The 14,595-nt window shown below is 38.6% G+C and overlaps 1 protein-coding gene across 1 annotated transcript in view; it reads left to right on the top strand.

The window, feature by feature from the left end:
- LOC127158601 (retinoic acid-induced protein 1) overlaps positions 1 to 14,595 on the top strand; it is a 76,172-nt gene that overhangs the window by 28,922 nt on the left and 32,655 nt on the right. The window lies entirely within an intron of this gene.

The following is a 14,595-nucleotide window of genomic DNA, read 5'->3' as shown; positions in this document are numbered from 1 at the left end:
TATATTTTAATTCCCAAAACCAATTTTAATAGTTTTTTAGTTTTAGCCAACAATAACACCGAACCAGAACCAGTATTATTATCAGCATAAGCAGCATATTAAAGCATACAGAATACATGTGAAAACAAAGTGTAGTTAGTATAATGTTATATAAAAAAAGAATATTGTAGATAATATAGTATAAATACAGCGGAGGATATTATCAGTTGGCTTCATTATGTTAACAAAAACCCTTCAAAAACTGTGTATGTGTGTGTGAGACAGAGAGACAGACAGACAGCTCAATCTCATTGCTCTCATTAGGATTTCAGGATTTCACGCTTCGTTATACTCTGACTTTGTCTTTAATTATGTCACTTAAGAGCAGAAGCGTTCAAACCGCTCTTTTACTGCGATCTGACATTAACATGCGCCTCCACACGCTCCACTCTCACGAGCAAATCGGCAGCTAAAAGCGGCGCAAAACAAAAGGATAATGTCATTTTCTAGGTCTCTCTCTGTCCTTTAGCGTCTGTAGCCAGCTGCGTCTCGCGGCCATTAGCGTTCTGTCCTCCCCCCATTTTCCATCCCTCCAATTCCCAGAGCCAAGACTGAACCCCACCTCCACTCATTCGCTCCACGTTTTTTATCCGGCCATCCTCCCACCTTGATCAATCCAGCCTCCGTGCCGCTGAGAGGCCAATGTCACAAGATCCATCAACTGCTATTCTTCTAGCTTGCCACAAAATTAGGAACAATCAAACCGCAAACGCTGTTATTTCGCTCGACTGTGGCGTGAGACGTGTGTTGTTTACAAAAACGCTACATATCAGTATGGTGGAGTGTTTATGGTATGACTGGTGAATTTTTTTTGTATCTTCCATTTGTTTTGTGGGTGAGAAACGTGCTGTTCCCTGGTGAAAAAAACAGCATATGCTGGTTTGGTAGGTTTTGATGCTGGTTTAAGCTGGTCCTTAGCTGGTTTTTGCTGGTCATGTTGCTGGTCAAGGACCAGCATAAACCAGCAAAGGACCAGCATGCCAGCATCAAAACCTACCAAACCAGCATATGCTGTTTTTTTCACCAGGGTTTTGCATGTAAAAGTCCGTGATGTATGTGAAATATCAGGGGTACATGAGGTTAGCATACTGTACGTGGCTTAAAATGAAGTATCTTGATGACATTTGTGTGCTTTACTATGCACCATTAGAGGTTGATTTAGAAGTTTTGTTATCTACTACAAGAGAAATACAGAGAAGATAGAGAAATAATATGATCAGATCAGATATTTAATGCCAGTGAATAACATTAGTTTGTTTGATCTTATTGGTCTGGTATGCATTATTGATTTTAACGTTAACATGGCATGCATGCTTGCAGAAAGCTAACCTACAATGCTGCTTAAAAGTTTGAGATTTTTAAATGTTTTTCCAAGAAGTCTCTTATGCTTATCAGGGCTGCATTTATTTTGCATTTATATATTGTGAAAAATTATTACAATTTTAAAGAACTGTTTTCTATTTCAACGTGTTTTAAAATGTAATTTATTCCTGTGATGCAAAGCTAAATTTTCAGCATCATTACTCCAGTCTTCAGTGTTCAGAAATTATTCTGATATCCTGATTTGCTGCTTAAGAAACATTTCTTATTCTTTGATGAATTAGATTCAGTTCAAAAGAACAGCGTATATTTGAAAAATAAATCTCTTGTAATATTAGAAATGTATTTACTGTCACTTTTGATCGATTTAATGTCCTAACTTAATGTCCTAAGTTCCTAAAAATTCTGAACTTTTGCATGGTAGTGCATGTACAGTAATTCAACAAAACTCATCAAAAGACAACAAACTGTAGTATCTAGTAATAATTTTGGTAAGTGAGTAATCGGTCGATTATTCTGACGATGAATGGAGTAACTGGATAATTATAATTACTTTTTTTGTGTGGTAATAAAAATAGACCTAAGTGAACAATATATAACAGCAATGAGGCAATAATAATTAGTTCAAATATAATGTTGAGAGCAAGTAATTGTATGTTTTTGTTTTGTTTGTTTTTTTTAAACAAAACTGTTAAAATACATAATATAATACTTAAACAATATAACTAATGTACATTATGCATTATAATAAATGACTGCGGAGGGCGTCAAAGGCCTAATGAATGTTTTTACACTTTACCGCACGATCTAATCCTTGTTTAATATTGTCTAAACAACATTTAATTCAAATGTCCATTTAAATCTTTAATATTTGGCCATTTCTTTATGACAGAAATCTTGCAGCTACTGTAATTTCTTGAATATGTGGACATCAAAACATATAAACTCAGAGCGAGGGTTTAAAGTTTTATTCTGATATCCTGAAGATCAGTTAGCATATTGAGGGGTTGCACTTATGTCATGATTTGGTCAGTTAGCCAGATACTGATATCGGCGATACTGTGAACAACAGGATGGATTGCACAGTTAATGTACTACTGAATATGTTCTGCTAATTTATGCTGTCTAAACCATGGAGAAAACATGTAGAATCTGCTAAATCATATAGTGAAGGACAGAGTAGGCAGGAAATCTGCAATATTTTGACTGACTAAAGTTAATAGGTGGTAAAGATGCATACAAGCAGTATTAAATAAGATACTAGCCTAATATTTCACCTACTTAACCGTAAATGATGAGAACAAACACAAATGTTGTTAAGATTCTAGCCCTGGAAATCCTGGTTCACTTTGGCAAACCACAAACCTTTTGCTCCTTGGACAGTTTTTTGCACTCTTCTCCTTGATTTGTTATAACTTTTGGAAGCCTATTGTACTCCAGATGTTTTTCCCAGTCTGACCAATTAGTACAGCCCTAATCATGACAATAACTGACCATTTTCAGCAGCAATAATCAGCAAAATATGCAAGTTTCGCTTGGTTCAGTGGCTTTGTTTACATTCAGTACCACCAATATTCAGTGCCAAATGATTTATGACATGTCGTGAAAACACTCCATTAAGAAAAATACCTATGTATTCTTCTGTGTTAGCGTAGTTTCATAAATTTACCTCACAAATCTGATGAAATAACTAAACCCAAACTCAAAGAATATGCAGAGATGTAGTTTGAGTTGCTCGACACATCTAAATGATAACAGTTTGTGTGGAGCAGCATTTACTGTAAATGGAGCCGCTCTGAGATGCGCTTATGTAACCTACACGCATGTAAATAATTAAAGTGCATATATTAAATCTGCATTGCATATATTTATTTAATTGAATCATAGCGATTGTGAATTCACAATAGCGTTATGCTTTATGATGATTTTTTAATGGGTTTAATATATTATGCAGCCATCGGAAAACGTCTAATAAAAATTCAATCAAGGATTTTTTTAAATCAAGTAGATGAAAGGAATCGAGGAATTGAGACAGCCCTACAGAGAGCAATTAAGCAACAGTCAGATCTTTTCTTCTGAATTGTGACGTACTTCTGATATGCGATGGAAAAAATGTGCATCATGGTCTTGGTTCACCTTTTTAAAAGGGTTTATTACGTCATGCAGCCTTGGAAAATGGTCAGAAGCTACAATGATCTATCACGCTATATTAAAGAGTGCCAAAACGGTATTTATTGCTTGAATTTCCTAAGGAAATTGACAGAATTTGAAATCTGAGACATTTCATATCAAAAGTAACACAAAGCCTAGCATTTTGCTATTTACTGGAAGGAAGATGCACTATGTACTGTCAGTTCATCAACTGCAAACAGCATAGACCAAGAGATCGATTGGGATTTAACATCATCTCATTAAAATGAGAATCTATTAAAATAGAGAATTTTTTTTTTCTCTGTCGCGTTATTCTAATGTGTTATTCTAAATAATAATTTTAAAAAGTTCAAATGACAGGTAATAATAGATTATGAACCTGGCCGTCAAAAAGACAGACACAATTATCCGATTACTCGAATAATTGTCAAAATAATCGACAGATTACTCGATTACCAAAGTAATCTTTAGTGACAGCGTAAAGCTCATTATTTGCTTACTGCGTTCCTGATCTCATTTGTGCATGTTATTCTTCAGGGAAACATTATCTTTTTTGTATTTTATCAAAATATAATGACTCCATAAACACCTCAAATGACTTTCCTTTCAGATGACATCACCGAGGACTTTGTTTTCAAGTTTATCAATCCCCACCCATACAGACTGCCTCTACAACCCAATCACATCATAAAAAAGTCATGAACTGCTGAAATGTTTCATGAAATGTTTCTCATTAAACATCAATTTCACTCAAATAGGCCACATTTCAGATATAAAATGGGCTACAACACTGTCCAAAAGGTCAAAAAGGTACGTTTCATTAAAAGAGATTAGAGTTCTTGTAAGATTGTGTAAGTGTGAACGAGACCAGCTTGCGTAAGAGTGCAGCTTAAGATGACCTGTTTTTTAGTTGACTCCCATCTCTCTCTCTTCCAGCCACAGTCTTAAGGTGTTGTCGCTTGTACTTCTAGCAGCAGATTGCATTCCAAGTGTGAAACATGTGGTTTGCGGCTTCATGCTCATCCTCGCTTTTCTCTTGACCTGTTCACCTGCTTTCCTTGAATAGAGGGGATGTAGAGAAAAGGGATGGGCGGCGCATACGAATGCTATTGTGCGCGAGGCGCATTACATCACTTACATCTGTACAATGATCTAATCTCTGTCTGTTTCTCCCTCTCTCTCCTCTATCGCATTGATTAAATCACTCGATTTTCCTGGCACTACACAATGACACTGGCACTTTTAAATATGGAGATGAGGTAAAGAGGTGGACCGCTGCGGAGCGAGCCAAGACTGAGAATGAGTGAGATGGGAGAAGGTGGAGGGGGGTTTGTTGTTGTGCATGCATGCATCAGACGCTGGCATGTGCCTCATGCTAACATAGGAAAATACGCTTCCCTGCCTCTGTGAAACAAGAGTCGGGATGACATCACTTTCCTCACAGACGAGAGGTAGAGTGAGATAGATAGCGCGAGGAACGGGAGGGAACAAAATCACTTTAAGTACGTCGCCTCTCTCCACACCCTCCGCTCCTCACATCAGTAATGGAGGTGATATTCGTGACAGGATTCTGGCTTACGGACCCTCGGTTCAGCCGCTGAATCTTTACGCAGTCCTTCCTCAATATTCAGCGCTGACAGACCCAAGGTCACTGTCGAAATGTGTCTCTCTCTCACACACACTTTCATCGTAGTTTCGGAGCCAAGTCTGTACTGGTCTCAGGCTCAGATGGCACACCCAAGGACTCTTTTGGACTGTGTGATGCATATTACACATAAATTGCAAGAGCTTTCTCAAAGCCGCAATTAAAAGCACACATTTTGTGTGTCAGTAGACAAAGATGTGTTTACAAGGTACCTTTCCTGTCCAAGTGTGTGGTTGCAAAGAAGACCATTAGTTTAATGCCCGTATTCAAATGATTGGTGACACATTTTTAAAAGGTCTTTTGACCCTTGTGAAAAAGAAGTGCATTTAAAGGCATAGTTCACCTGAAAATTTAAATTATTCCATGATTTACTCACCCTCAAGCCGTCCTAGGTGTGTATGACTTTCTTCATTCAAATGAATACAATCGGAGTCATATAAAAAAAAAAATGAAGCAAAATAAAGTGCATCCCTCCATCATAAAAAGTGCTTCACATGGCTCCAGGAGGTTAATAAATGCCTTCTGAAGTGAAATTATGCATTTGTGGAAGAAAAATATCTATATTTAAAACTTTATAAACCGTAATATCTAGCTTCCGCTAACTGTCGTACACGTGTTCATAAGAGAGTGGCGTTCCAGCGGATGATGTAGGACGTGAGGAACACAGCAGTGCAGTGGAGAGAGTAAAAAAAAAAACACTGGTCATGAATTAGAAGTACAAAACGAGGATTTGTAAAGAAAATGCCGGAGGATTTTGATATACAGTTGAGGTCAAAAGTTCACATCCACTTTCAGAATTAGCAAAAATGTTAATTACTTTACCAACCTAAAAGAGGGATCATACAAAATGCATGTTATTGTTTATTTAGCACTGACCTGAATAAGATATTTCACATAAAAGATGTTTACATATAGTCCACAAGAGAAAATAATAGTTGAATTTATAAAAATGACCCTGTGCAAAAGTTTACATACACTTGATTCTTAATACTGTGTTGTTACCTGAATGATCCACAGCTGTGTGTTTTTGTTTAGTGACGGTTGTTCATGAGTCCCTTGTTTGTCTTGAACCAGAGGTCTCAAACTCAATTCCTTGAGGGCCGTAGCTCTGCAGAGTTTAGCTCCAACCAGCTCCAACTCATACCTGCTTGGAGTTTCTAGTCAGAGAGTTTCTTACTATAGGGAGATGAGAGGGTCTGTATTACTTACTATTGGAGAAAGCGTAACGGCTAACTTGGATCACGTCAGTCAGAGTTGTGCGACACTCAATCCCCGTTTCCGGATACCATTATGAAAGAATGAGTAGTGCCGTAAGCTGAATCCCACCTGTCGCAAAAAGTCAGTGACTTCTCTTATAAAACATCCTTTTTTGTGGTAAACTAAAAATAGTTCAATCCAAAAGTACTGTTTAGTGTAAAACATGTTGAAGATTAGCAGATAGGCTGTCGATTCATTAAATTATAAACCGTTTCCTCTAAAAAGCTGTTTATTCAGCGTAGTGAAGCCTCTCTTCCATTGACATCCGTTCAAAGAAAACGCCCTCTTGTCTCCTTTCCCATGTACTGCCAGACCGGAAGAGTTAGCTTTAGCCGTTACGCTTTTTCTGCTAATGGTTGCAGGCTTGCCATCTAGTGGCTTTGTTTCTAGTAATCCTGAGGACCTTGATTAGCTGGATCAGGTGTGTTTGATTAGGGTTGGAGCGAAAATATGCAGAACTGTGGTCCTCCAGGAATTGAGTTTGAGACCACTGTTTTGAACAGTTAAACTGCCTGCTGTTCTTCAGAAAAATCCTAGAGTTCCCACAAATTCTTTGGTTTTCCTGCATTTTTGTGTATTTGAAATCTTTCCAACAATGACTATATGATTTTGAGATCCATCTTTTGACACTGAGGACAACTGAGGGACTCATATGCAACTATTACAGAAGGTTCAAACGCTCACTGATGCTCCAGAAAGAGACATTATGCATTAAGAGCCAGGGTTGAAAACTTTTGAACAGAATAGAGGTGTGTACATTTTTCTTATTTTGCCTAAATATCATATTTTTTTCATTTAGTACTGCCCCATCAGAGGCTACAGAAGATACTTACATGTTTCCCAGAAGACAAAATAAGTTCAATTTACCCTGATCTTCAAATTCAAAAAGTTTTCACCCCCCAGCTCTTAATGCAAGGTTTTCCTTCTGAAGCATCAGTGAGCATTTGAACCTTATGTTATAGTTGCATATGAGTCCTTCAGTTGTCCCCAGTGTGAAAAGAAAATCATACAGTCATTTTTAGAAAGGGTTCAAATACACAAAAATGCTGGAATACCAAAATGTTTGTAGGACCTGAAGGATTTTTCTGAAGGACAGCAAGCAGTTTAACTGTTCAGGACAAAAAAGGAACTCATGAAAAACTATAACTAAAAAAAACAGCTGTGGATCATTCAGGTAACAACACAGTATTAAGAATCAAGTGTATGTAAATATTGAACAGGGTCATTTTTATAAATTCAACTATTATTTTCTCTTGTAGACTATATGTGAACGTCTTTTATGTGAAATATCTTATTCAGGTCAGTACTAAATAAACAATAGCATGCATTTTGTATGATCCCTCTTATTTTGGGAAAAATAATTAACATTTTTGCAAAATCGAAAAGGGGGATGTAAACTTTTGACCTCAACTGTAAGCCAAGAGGAGACTGGTTTTCCTTTGCTGTAAACAAAACTTGGTTCTCATGAGACTAGCATATTCTCACCAGAGCTGACGTTATGCCTACATCCTTCGTCATCCCCTGGAACGCCAATCTCTCATGAACGCACATATGCCAGCTAGCAGAAGCTATTTTTCTTACACAAACGCATCGATTTACTTCAGAAGACCGTTATTAACCCCACGGAACCGTGTAGAGTACTTTTTATGATGGATGGATGGATGCAATTTATTTCGCTTTAAAATCTCAACACCCATTCACTGCCATTATAAAGCTTGGAAGAGGCAGGACATTTTTGAATACAACCCAGACTGTATACGTCTGAAAGGAGAAAGTCATATACACCTAGGATGGCTTGAGGGTGAGTAAATCATAGAGTAATTTTAATTTTTGAGTAACTATTATTTTAAGTTTAACTAATTGCATTTAACATTAATCTAAATGTGAATAGCATGCAATTAAGTATCTGAAACCATTACATTCAGTTCACATTTAAATATATTCCTTTAAAATAAAATAAGTAATCTTGTTCTAAAGTGTACTTTTTCACAACCCAATCAACGTCTCCGTTGAGTTTTGTCTTATTTCCACATTTGTATCTGGGTTCTCATAGTATTTACTTTTATTTAACTCATAACCTTTTTCTCGGGAGACAGGTCACCCATTTGATTTTGTATTCATGAGGTGATTCATTGCGTCAATGGGAGACGACGGTGTGATGGCGCTGATATGAGGCTTATTAGTGGGAGTGTTTGTGTTTAAACTTCCTCCTCCTCTGCTGGAGCAAAAGGTAATTACTGCAACCCTACTGCACTGCACTCCCAAACACCTCACACACACACACTTACCGATGCATGTCTATATGTGTGGTTTAGACACTGTCAACATGACACCAGCCAGCATGCTTACCCAACATCAATAAACACCCCCTTCTCTGGATCGATTGTCAAAACTGAAAACAGAAAAAAGCAATGAGTGTCCTGCTGTCCTGCAATGGTGGTTTGCTAGGCTGGTTTAAGCAGGTCTAGCTGGTTCCCCAGCCTGTTTTAGTCGGTCAACCAACTGGTCTCCCAGACTGACCGGATAACAAGTGCCTAAAAGCTGTTTGAAATCTCAAAACATACCATGCGAACCAGCTTACTCTTGTGAGTTGTGCTTAAGAGTCATATTATTTCCATAAGAAATATCTTTATAAAAGTATGCTGAAGTGTTCTTCTTTTTCACAAGGTAGCTAAGCTAGTAGAACATCTAACTGGTTTGAGGTAGGTTATTTAGTGCACAAAGCAAATTAGCATGCATAGCTGCATCAAATGCATAAATCCCAACATTGAACCTGTGTTGTGACCCCTATCGACCTTTTAAAACCCGCCACACTCTGCTCTGGAAATCTGAATGAGAATTGGTCAGGGAAATGCGGGCTAATAACACTAACTTAGCGCTTAGCGTATTAATGAGGCTAGCCTTGCCACAGGGCTCGCAGAGGAGGCTGAGAATATATCCTAAGTCATAAGAGCAATGTGCCAGCTTATTGACTTATGCCTGATCCAGCCTGCCTCAGAGCTGCGGCTGCTGTCTGCTTTATTGCTGTTCACCCCTCCTTCCCCTCTTTCAGATATTAGAGAGAGGGAGAGAGAGAGATCACAGGGGAGATGAGGCTGCGCGGCTTGGATGGATGGACAGATGCATTGATAAGGATTGCAAGCGCTACAGCACCAGCGATGAATGTCCAATCACTTCTCCCTCCCTCTGTCAGGTTTCATCTCAATGGTCTCTTTCCCTCTCACCTCCTTTGTCCTTGTACACAGCATAAAGATTTTCTTAAGTATTTTTGAGTTTTGTGAAATGATGATGAATTATTTTAGCTTCTGATATTTTCTGCTGGATAGCTTTGGCAAAGCAAAATCAAATACAAGTAGCCTCTTACTGAGAGAGTCTTTTAACAGCTTAAACAGGTTTAAACAGCCTGTTCACGTCTTTCTACAGACATCAGAAGGATCCCATCATAAGGAAAAAGGGCATAGTTTATTTTTAATGGCATCCCAGATCGTGTTTGAGAATTGATCTGAACATTTTGTTTTGTAAACAACGCACAGTGTCATGAAGAGTTCATAAAGAAACATTTGTTGAAATGTGAAGTGGTACTAGATCTGACTGCAGCTGCATCACAAACTGTAAGTAAATTATTTTGTTTTTGTTTTCAAAACATTCAAAACATGCAATAGTCTATGCAATAGTTTCCTATGCAATGACGTTAGCCAATCATAAGAGTGGACAATTCCTGACAACTGGATACACCCCTTAAAGGGGTCATCGGATGCTAAGTTCACTTTTTCATGTTGTTTGAACACTGATGTGTGTTGTCAGTGTATGTACAAATCTACCCTGTAATGATAAAAATCCATGCAGTGGTTTTTAATTAATCTGTAAAAATAATATCCACTTTTTCAAATCGAGCCGTTCTCAGATGCCTGTTGTTGTGGCGTCACACTGACAGAGGCCGCTCCCACGATAGTTGATTGACATGAGCTCTTACCTCAGATCAGCTGTAACAGTTCAGTAACTTTCCTTGTTTCGATGCCGAAGCAGGGATGTATGTTAGACAAGAATATCTCAGACTGAGTGATTGAGGTGTTGTGCTGCTGGATGTAATAATGGACATAGTGGTCGTCATTTACTCCCGACATCTGAAGATGCAGTAGATTACGTTTGTTTGTGAAGGGAATGCACCTCCCGATCTACATATATCTGTCTATGTTCACGCAAATCATTTGTGATCCAGCTTCACTTACAGCAGAAGTGTGTATAAGCGTTTTTTTATGAATCTTTGAAATCGCCTTTCCTAATAACGTTGTAGTTGGGAAGTTTAGCGGCTAAACGGAGCTAAACGCGGGTAAAGTAAACAAGATCGTCATTCCACAGAGAGAAGAGAGGGGCGGTGAGCAGAGCTCATTTGCATATAAAGGAACAACCCCTTAGAATGAGATGATTTTTGCAGAGCTGATTTTGGCAAGGTAAAAAGGGTGTTGTTTTACAAAGCCATTGAGAATTTTTAATCAAAGTATATTAGAGACTTTTCATTAAGACCCTAAAGAATCATATCAACTTGTGGAAAATGGGCATCCAATGACCCCTTTAAAACAGGTCGCTTTAGACAAAGGGTCAGAATGTTTTCAGTATTTTTTCACTTTTTATTTTTATTTTTATTTTTTTTTTTGTGCAAAAAAACTGTATTAACATTATAAGTAAACTTCAAGGAACATTAAATTTTTTTTTTTTTTTTTTTTTTTTTTTTAAATCCATGTCATGAGCCTTTTCACTGAAAGGTTCTTTGGGGAACCCAAAATGAAAGCCCACTTGAAAGCTTTATTTTTAAGACAGCAGGGTAGTTTAATTCAGAAATAATGTCAAAAAAAATTTACTTGACCTCACCGAAGCAACCTATGCATTTATTTATAGTAGCAAAACAAATTTTTAGGTGGTAAATCAGATTATAGCTCTGTAAGGTAGCGTGTTTTTTGTTTGAACGATATTTTTACTGGAAAACGAGACAGAACTACTGACTGAGACAATGATTTTGGAGTGCGTATACCTCTTTTCCCCTCTCTGTTCTCCCCTTTCAGTTTTCTTGAGGTCTGAGTGCTCTCTAATGTCTTGATGTCCATTAGAAGGTAGGTCGAGGTATCATACTGACAGCTCTTTCGCTTTTGTGCGGCGGATCAAAACTGCCTCCATTTTCGAGGTGAGAATGTGGCAGGAGAGAATTAGAGGTAGTTTCGAATGTGGTGGTGGTGGTGATGTTCAGGTCTGGACATATTAAGCCATAAAGCACTCGGCTGCAGTAGGTGTTTATGGGTAGGCGTTCATGACTAGCAGCCACCATTGAGACTAAAATGTTTACCGTCACACCGTGGGTCTGTTTTGTTTAGTAAGTTTTATCCGTGACATCAATTTTATCAATTGGCGACATTTGTTTTGCCTGCAATATTTCTCTATTGCTTTCCCCTTTGAAAAATCAGTGACATTGGCCTTGAAACCTGTTATTGTCTTGCCTCTAGGACAGGCAGCTCGAAATGAGCTCGCCGGTTGCCATGGTTACCTCCCCAGAGATGCGAGCGCGCTTGTTTATCTCTGGCCAGTGTGCGCGCTCAAGCCGTTCGGCGCGGGGGCAGGCGATCCCGAGCAGATGTGAGCGCTCGGCTAGAGGGAACGATTAAAGAACGCACGTCTCGTTGCTGCGAAACACGTCAATCTGCGGCGCTTTCACCTGCATGCATTACCCACGCGTTTGTGTGAAAATCAGAAGCGCTCGAATTAAAGATAACGAGGACGACGGGCTCCGGTGCGTTCAGATGCGCTCTGTCAACACCGCGTGTGATTCAGCCACCGAGCGCGCACGCGAGAGCGCTGACGTACGCAGCCAAAAATAAGCGGCGTATAAAAGGAGGATATGAAATGACCGCAGTCAGCTCCTGCTGCCGTCGAGCGCGGGGCTGCGCCGCTGTCTGGAGGCAATAGATGTCAGATGTCAGAGTGTGTAAGTCGCTGGGTTGACCAAGCACAAACCCTGAATTTTCTGCCCGTCTACAGCCTCTGGTGCTTTCAAAGATGCGCCGCATTTTGCATCGCGGAGAGATAATCATGATGAGATGAAAGAATTTCATTTTGCCACAGATGGGAAGGAGAATGCCTTTGATTTAAATGTTTTATGTATGAGCTCTCCCGCTGTTTAGCCTGGATTGCAGTGAGGAGTGTGTTACTATGTGCACCAAAATAAAAAGGCATTTTTATATAATGGCTGGAAAGTGCCAAGCATGGGCCTAAAACAGCGTAAAGAAATGCCCTTCTGTTTCCTTCTGTCCACCCAGTTTTTTTAGACGCGTACCTGTGAGGTTAGCATCAGAGTCACCCTCCTAAAAATATCCGGCTTGCTGCACGGCAGGTCCTCCCTCAGGAACAACAGAGCTGTCCTGCTGTGGCCCAGCTCTTCACCGCTGCCCTAATTCATACACACACACACATACGCACTCATATCATTCGGTACTGTACCCCCATACGCTTTCTCTCCACAGGAGGGACGTTCACACGTAAGAGAAAATTTTATTTACTCAACTTACCAAGCATATCCCCATACAATGTAGGCTACTTTAAAGTAAAACCTTTGTTTTGATATTGTCAATGTGTACTTTTTTAAAAATGTACTTAAAGAGATAGTTCGAATTAAACTTCTTTCATTAATTACTCACCCTGATGTCGTTCCAAACTCGTAAGATCTTCTGAACACAAATTAAGATATTTTTGATGAAATCCAAGAGCTTTCGGACCCTGCATAGACAGCAACGCATCTGACATGTTCAAGGCCCAGAAAGGTAGTAAAATAGTCTTTTATGAGTCTTTTATAGTCTTTAATATTTTTATGAGAATAGTTTTTGTGCACAAAGAAAACAGAAATGACTTTATTCAACAATTTCGTTCATGAGAGTACCACAATGCATTCTGACTGACACCAGAAAAGAAGAAATTGTTGAATAAAGTCGTTATTTTTGTTTTCTTTGTGCATAAAAAGTATTCTTGTAGCTTCATAAAATCATGGTTGTGGTGAACCACTGATGTCACATGGACTACTTTAACAATGTTCTTACTACCTTTCTGGCCCTTGAACGTGTCAGTTGCTTTGCTGTCTATGCAGGGACAGAAAGCTTTATGATTTTATCAAAAAGATCTTAATTTGTGTTCTGAATGAAGATGAATGAAGGTCTTATGGGTTTGGAATGACATGAGGGTTTTAGTAAGTAACTTTTAGTAAGGCAAAAAGGTTGTTTCTTTTCCTTTACGGCAGCAACAAATGGACATGTACAGCTATCCACTGTAATTACAACAGTGATATATTTACAACAGTTCCACTCCCATAACTGTAGGGGAACGTCCAGCTCATGACGTTAAAGAAGAAGTTCACTTTCAGAACCAAAATTTATGATTATGTACTCACCCTCTTGTCATCCAAGATGTTCTCGTCTTTCTTTCTTCAGTTGTAAAGAAATTATGTTTTTTGAGGAAAACATTTCAGCATTTTTCTCTATATAGTGGACTTCAATGGTGCCCCTGATTTTGAACTTTCAAAATGCAGTTTAAATGCAGCTTCAAAGGGCTCTAAATGATCCAAGCCGAGGAGGAAGGGTCTTATCTAGCAACATGATTGGTTATTTTTTTTTATTACAATTTATATACTTTTTAACCTCAAACGCTCATCTTGTCTTGTCTGCCTGAACTCTGTTTTTTCCAGTTCATGACAGTTAGGGTATGTCGAAAAACTCCTATCTCATTTTCTCCTCCAACTTAAAAATCATCCTACATCGCTGCCGAAGTACCAGCCCAGTGTTTACAAAGTGAACATGCAAAGAAGATCAAATACTCTTTACAAACAAGGTAAAAGCGATGTAGGACGATTTTGAAGTTGGAGGAGAAAATGAGACGGGAGTTTTTTGACACACTCTAACTGTCATGAACTGGAAACAGAGTTCAGGCAGACGAGACAAGATGAGCATTTGTGGTTAAAAAGTATATACATTGTAATTTTTTTTTTTTTTTTTTTACAAAATAACCAATTGTTTCACTAGATAAGACCCTCCTTCATCAGCTGGGATCGTTTAGAGCCCTTTGAAGTTGCATTTTGGACATTCAAAATCAGGGGAGCCATTGAAGTCCACTATATGGAGAAAAATCCTAAAATGTTTTTTTCAAATAAC

Source organism: Labeo rohita, chromosome 3, assembly GCF_022985175.1.
Source record: "Labeo rohita strain BAU-BD-2019 chromosome 3, IGBB_LRoh.1.0, whole genome shotgun sequence".
Taxonomy (NCBI): Eukaryota; Metazoa; Chordata; class Actinopteri; order Cypriniformes; family Cyprinidae; genus Labeo; species Labeo rohita.
This window is presented reverse-complemented; position numbering and strand designations above follow the sequence as displayed.